This window comes from Mustela lutreola, chromosome 11 (genome assembly GCF_030435805.1).
Source record: "Mustela lutreola isolate mMusLut2 chromosome 11, mMusLut2.pri, whole genome shotgun sequence".
In the NCBI taxonomy this organism is placed as follows: domain Eukaryota; kingdom Metazoa; phylum Chordata; class Mammalia; order Carnivora; family Mustelidae; genus Mustela; species Mustela lutreola.
This window is the reverse complement of record NC_081300.1, coordinates 86,396,569-86,403,393: the sequence shown is the minus strand read 5'-3', so window position 1 is coordinate 86,403,393 and position 6,825 is coordinate 86,396,569. Positions and strand designations below refer to the sequence as shown.

Sequence of the window (6,825 nt, the reverse complement as noted above, 5' to 3'; positions counted from 1 at the left end):
CTGGGGTGGTCAGCAGAGGAAGCCATGACACCATGACAAAGTGTTTGCCACAGAGGAAATCCCGGGTGTGTGTGAAACAGATGTCCTAACAGCTCCCCCTGGCTTGGCAGAGTGGGGCGCAGGAGAGCAGAGTGGTTAGTCCCTGGGTTTATTTGCTGTGTAACTTTGGGCCAGTCATGTCCCCTCTCTGAGCCCCACGTGTAGTAGGGGAATAATAAAGGCTAATAAAATCCCCGGGAAGGACATCGCATTGCTCCTCTCCAAGGGCGGCCATTCACAGAACAGCCCGACAAGGCAGTCTCAAAGAGGACCCGTTTGTCATCACTGTCACTAATTCCCATCAGTGAAGGGTTGAAGGAGTCTAAGGGAGATGTTAGTGGGTAGAAGTTGCCCAGAATTGTTGACAGGGTTAAGGTGAAAGCAGACAGGTGTGTAGGACGGATCTGTGTACTCCAAGCCCGTGGCTCTCAAACTTCAGCGTGTGACAGTCACCTGGAGATTTTTGTTCAACCTTGGATCTGGGCCCCACCCTAGTGATTCTGATTCTGATTCAGGGCCCGAGAACTTGCATCTCTAACAGGATCCTAGGGGGTGTTCTTGCTGCCAGCCGAGGACCACACTTTGGTTTTTAAAAGCCTCAACAAATCAAGAGTGCCCATGACATAAGCATAATGAATAGTTTTGCCAGAGAACAGAGAATATGAATTTCACCAAAGCATTGAATTCCCCAGCCGTGGCTCTAGAGGCAGGTGGTACATTCTCGTGGAACAAAAGCCTTATCCCTAGGAAAGGGCACTGAAGTGAGTCCTTCTAACTGCTGGGCTACGATTTAAATACCACAAATCATCCCAGACACGTGGGAGGCAGGTGTGCTCCCAGAGCAGGGTGGGGGTTGGGGGAGGCTGTGGGCTAAAGGCTGGAAGTGGGTGGTGGGCAGACAACTCCCTGTGCAGAGGCAGGATTCTTGTTCTCAGACTTGGCAGGGAATGTGGGAAGGACTGAGGACCGCTGGCCAGAGGCCTGGGTAATCCCTGTGTCCTGAGGCCAGGCGGGGCGGAAGGGGGCCTGGGAGTTCCAAATTCACTCTCATAATCCAATTCCAAGACTAAGCCCTTGGCTCTGCGCCCCGAAAGGCAGGCCTGCAGCTCTGCCTGCTCCTCTCTTGGCTTGGCTTGGCCCAGAGCCCTCCGATCTACATGGTTTCAGAAATGCAATGGTCTTGGAGGGCCAGAGGAGAACTTACTTCATAGAAAGAGGGCTTCCGTGGGCACCCCGTCAGCTGATGGGATGAACCCCTGTGGTGGAGTTAGGCCGTCAGCTGGGATGCGTCTTTCCCCAGTGTGGTAACCTCCTAATCGCAGACACAGTGGCTACGGTAAAGCGACTTGAAAATAAACCCAGGCCACTGTTCAGAGAAACCCTAGTGCTCAGGACAAGGGAAAGCCCAGGGGCTGGGCCTCTGCCTCCTCCAGTGCTGAAATGCAGACTCCTCTCTTGAACTTGTCTTTTATTTAGTGGTTCCTAGTAAGATTGTTTGAAGAGGAGATTCTTCTGTGTTCCAAGAACCAAGACTCATTTTTCTGGATGGACTCTATCTCAGGTGGGAATTCTTTTTTCTTTTTTTTAAAAAGATTTTATTAATTTGAGAGAGAGCTGGAGCTAGGAATGGGAAAGAGAAACAGACTCCCCCCCAAACAGGGAGGCCAACATGGGGCTCAATCTCAGAACCCTGGGATCAGGACCTGAGCTGAAGTCAGTTGTTTAACTGACTGAGCCACCCAGGTGAGAGTTCTTTCTGTGATCTGCACAGCTGCTTAACTACCCACCCTGGGCAGGGGGTGGGTGGAGGGGGATACTAGGTGGGTGTCATCTTAGAAGGGCTCTCAGGGTCTGAAGGCTTCTTTGGTCGGAGCCTAGATTTGCCTCCATGTGATTCATCGGTGCAAGCATGCATTGGGCAGACATTCACTGTGCCCCCTACTCTATGCCAGGTCCTGTGATGTTAGAGGATCCCTGCCTCTAGCAGGGAAAACGGTTAAGAAAACAAGCAGGTATAGTGTAATGTTACTGTTGCCGCTTACTAGGCTACTTACCAGGTTAGCCGGGGAGAAGAGGGGCTGTGTAAAAGGTAATCTGGCAGGGTGGGGATAGAGTGGGAAGGACAGATGTGCTAGGACCAGAAGGATCAGCCGTGCTCAGTCAGAGGAGGGCAGGGGAAGAGTGTTTCTGGTTGAGGCAACAGCATCAGCAAAGGCCCAGCGGTCAGGGAGAACGTGGGTCTCTTGGAAGTAGAATTCCATCTGCCTGGTGAACGGGGCTGGAGGGAGGAGCAGACAGAGATGACGCTCATCTGGGAGGCAGGGACCCATCCAGCACAGCCCCTGGAGTGTGGAGAAGCTCAGGTGGGACCTCTGAAGGGCTGCTTTCAAGTGTCAGCCAGCCCCATGGCAGCAGAATCAGTGGTGCCTATAAAAGGCTCGCTTTTGGAGACAGATATGTCCAGGGGGTGGAGTAAATCACGGAGCAGCTGAGGACACCCGGGAAGCATCTCTATAGCAATGCGGTTAATAGCATGGGCTCTGATCAAAGACGGAGGAAAAGAGACATTCCATGCCCCTGATGGAAGAATACGTGCCCTGCCCCGCCTCCCCCCTTGCCAGAAAGGATAGAACCTGAGTCTGGCATGCCTCTAGATCCAGCGGGCAGTTGGCAGAAAACTCAGAGGACAGAGTAACATGCTGAGTTGTACCGTGAGTATTCCACCAGCAAAATCCAGGCTGGGAAACTCCACAGCCATAAATAAATTACAAGAAAAAGAGAGGGATGCAGGGAGAACATGTAGATTGAAAGAGACTTAAAAGGTACCAAATTAAAAGATGGGGCTGACTAACCACCAGTGGCTAGGGATATACACTCAGGCGAGAAAACTGTAGAGAAACACAGGGAATTCTTCCTTAAAAAACCCAAACAACAAAAGAACAACAAACCTTCCTATAAAGATCCCAATTACGGTTGACTTTAGAGAGGGGCCGGGAGGGACTGTGCCTGGGAGGGGAGCACAGATGGGCTTCCGGGCTTTCTGGCAAAGTTCTAGTTCTCGATCCGTGTTGCTGCTTACAAGGGTGTTTGCCTTATAAGAATTCACAAGGTTATTCATTTGTTCTGTGTGTTTTTCTGTTTGTCTTCTTTTGTAATAAAAAGGCTAAAGGAAGTGTGAGTTCCAGAGTCAGCCGCCTGGGTTCAAATCCCTGTGCTGCCGTTTATCAGCTGTGTCATCTTAGGTAAGTGGTAAGACCCTCTGGGCCTCAGTTTCCTTACCTGTAAAATGGTGTTAGAGGTTCGTTTCTAAGATTAAGCAAGTTAGCATAAAGGAAGCGCTTGGGACAGTACCTAGCACCAGAAGCATTATAAAAGTTTTTGCTATTATTGTTGTGTTGTTATTCCCCATTTCCCTACCCATCTCTCCCATATGTCCTCATGCTTCCATGATTCTCTCTCAAGGAAGGGGGGAAAGAGAGCCAGCTATGGTATTCTGTAACTGCTGTGGCAGAGCCTCTTTGTGGACAGTGACGAGATAATCAGCTTAAACTGGGGATCTGGCTCTATGACCAGGGAGTGACTGTCCGCACAGTGTGGTCCTGCCAAGTGGCCTTGATGGTGTTGGCTGTGCCTGTGGCCGAGGCTGTAGAACCAGAATATCTCTTCACCCCCTCTGGAGCTGCTTGCCACCTGCTCCCATGCTCCTCTAATGCCCGTCTTTCTTAGAGAGAGTTCAGAGGAGCTGAGTCTCATGACGGAGGCATGGGCTTCAGTGGTAACGTGAACCTGGGTTTGCAACCCAGCTTTACCATGTAAGGGAGTTAAGAGTTGTATGTTTTCAGGATGCCTGGGTGGCTCAGTGGGTTAAGCCTTTGCTTTTAGCTCAGGTCATGATCTCACGGTCTTGGGCTCAGGCTCTCTGCTCAGTGGGCTTCCCCTCCTTCTCTCCCTGCCTGCCTCTTTGCCTGCTTGTGCTGTCAAATAAATAAATAAAAATCTTAAAAAAAAAAAAAAGAGTTGTATGTTTTCAAGTAGTCTGTCTTCCTCTCTGAGCCTCATTATCTATTATTAACAATAATAATTGCATGTGCCTGGTGGGGTGGTGGTAAAGAGACAATCCCTGTACAATGTTCAGTGGTGGGCCTGGCTCAAGACCCTCACACATGCTGTTCTTTCTGCCTAGAATGCTTTTCCCTGCACTTCTTCCAATAGCTGGGTCCTTCTCGTTTGGGTGAGGGGAGAACTGTGCTTCAATATCTCCTTGACTTCCCTATTGAAGGAAGGTAGGAAGCCATGGCTATATCCCATTTATACTATTTAGAGAGAGATGAAATTCATGGCCTGACATATTATGTTTATTTTATTACAACACATTTTTTGTTTTCTGCTTATTGTGTGACACCCCCTTACCCTTCATGAGAAAGGATGCTCTGTCCTGGCAGAGACCACTTGTGCCTTGTTCACTGCAGTACCTCCAGTCAAGGAGATATTTAAGCAATTATTTATTGAATAAATGGACAAAATCCATGAATATATAAATAAATATATTTGTTTGCTCCTCTATCACCTGTTTTCCCAGACTGGTGTGTGAGGGACGAATGTGCCCGATCTTATCTGACCCATTCTTCACTGGGTCTCCTGAACCCCTTACGCTTGGCCAGGTGCGTACTGCATGCCCAGTAAATACTTGTCAGATGGATGTAAGCGTGGGGTCCAGAGGGCGGCATTTGTCACTGTTGCCCTCAGATGCAGGAAGGGCTCCAGACCCCATCCTCGGTGATCCTCCCGACCTCAGGTCTTGATCTACTCCAGTGTCGGGTCTTTTGGGGTCATTTTCTGTGCTGTGGGGGGCAGTGAAGTTATGAAGGCATGTGTTGTGGAATGGGAAGCAGACCAAGGATTGGGAGCTGGACAGACCTAGATTCTTGTCCTTGACCTATCTTGTACAATCTCTGGGACCTGGAGCTAGTTGGTGAGGCTTCCATTTTCTCATCTGTTCCAAATAATAACCATAGCAACAATAACAACATGTTTGCCTGGAAGGGTTTTAGTGGTCAGATCAGGTAGCAGGCATGAAAGCCCAATGTGGGTCGAAGAGTCCCATACACATGTACATTAGTAGCTACAGAGGCTTCTGAAAACAGCCATTGAAAACCAAATCCTAGGGTGAAACTCAAATTCTGGGGGGATGCTGCTGGGTGTCCATCAACATTGTTCTCTACATCTTCCTTAGTAATAAAACTCTCAATTTTTGTGATGTTCAGGATCAAGACTACATTTCCCAGCCTTCTTTGCAGCTTGTTGTGGCCTGTGCCCACATTCTGGTTGATGGGATAGAAGTGTGTGCAGTTTCCAGGAAGTGTCCTTAAAAGGAAGACGTGGGTTCCTTTGCCTTTCTTCCTCCAAGGTAGCTGGAATGTGGCCTCGAAGCTTGGAGCCTGAGCAGCCATCTTGGACCATGAGGAAGAAGCCAATACTGAGGTGGAGTCAGTGCAACACCAATATAGAAGGAGGCTGAGTCCCTGACAACTTTTAGGAGACCCCCTCCAGAGCCCTTTACCAGAGGAAAAAAAAGGTGTCTTTTAAGCCATTATCCCTTGGAAAGTTTCTTTCATTTGCAACCACATTTAAATATAATGGATACATTCTGTAAAAGACAAATTCACTTGGGCTAGATTTTTTTTTTTAAGATTTATTTATTTGAGAGAGGGAGAGAGAGAACATGAGCTGGGATGGGGGGAGGGGTGTGGAGGGCAGAGGCAGAGGGTGAAGGAGAGCAGACTACCCGCTGAGCTGGGACTCTGGGCTTGCTCAATTTCACTACCCTGACATCAGGACCTGAGCCGAAATCAAGAGTCGGAGGCTTAACGGACTGAGCCCACTCAGGCACCCCTAGATGGGTTTATTTATTTATTTATTTATTTGACAGAGGGAAATCACAAGTAGGCAGAGAGGCAGGCAGAGAGAGAGGAAGGGAAGCAGGCCCCCTGCTGAGCAGAGAGCCCGATGTGGGACTCGATCCCAGGACCCCGGAATCATGACCTGAGCCGAAGGCAGCGGCTTAACCCACTGAGCCACCCAGGCGTCCCTGGGTTTTATTTTAATTAACAAACACTTGTACAACACCAGCTCTGTTGCTGACGTTCTAGCAAGCCCTTTACAAATATTAACTTGTGAATTCTCATTATAACTCTAGGAGAGAGAAACTCCTATTATCCCCATTTTACAGGTAAGTCTTGGAAACCGCAGAAAGAAGGAAACAAATCTTGGAATGTTTTTTGGTCAGTTCCTGCTTCTGGTAATTTTTTTTTTTTAATTAATTAACATATAATGTATTTTTTCAAGGGCACAGGGCTGTGATTCATCCGTCTTACACAATTCACAGCACTCACCATAGCACATAGCCTAACCCCATGTCCATCACCCAGCCACCCCATCCCTCCCACCCTTCTCCTCTCCAGCAACCCTCAGTCTATTCCCTGAGATTAAGAGACTCTTATGGTTTGTCTCCCTCTCTGGTTTTATCTTGTTTCAATTTTCTCTCCCTTCCCCTATGATCCTCTGTCTTGTTTCTCAAATTCCTCATATCAGTGAGATCATATGATAATTGTCTTTCTCTAATTGACTTATTTCATTTAGCATAATATCTTCTAGTTTTATCCATGTCACTGCAAATGGCAAGATTTGAGGGTTTTTTGATGGCTGCATAATATTCCATTGTGTGTGTGTGTGTGTGTGTGTGTGTGTGTGCGTGCATTTCTGGTAATTCTTTCAGTCAGCAAATAT

At 48.2% G+C, this 6,825-nt stretch overlaps 1 long non-coding RNA gene across 1 annotated transcript; it reads left to right on the top strand.

Moving 5' to 3' along the window:
- The first annotated feature begins 2,543 nt into the window (after positions 1-2,543).
- LOC131811759 (uncharacterized) lies at positions 2,544-5,614 on the top strand. The gene is made up of 4 exons (XR_009346102.1): positions 2,544-2,750; positions 3,202-3,281; positions 4,619-4,700; positions 5,304-5,614. It is a non-coding gene; the product is annotated as an uncharacterized LOC131811759 (long non-coding RNA).
- Positions 5,615-6,825: the final 1,211 nt, after the last annotated feature.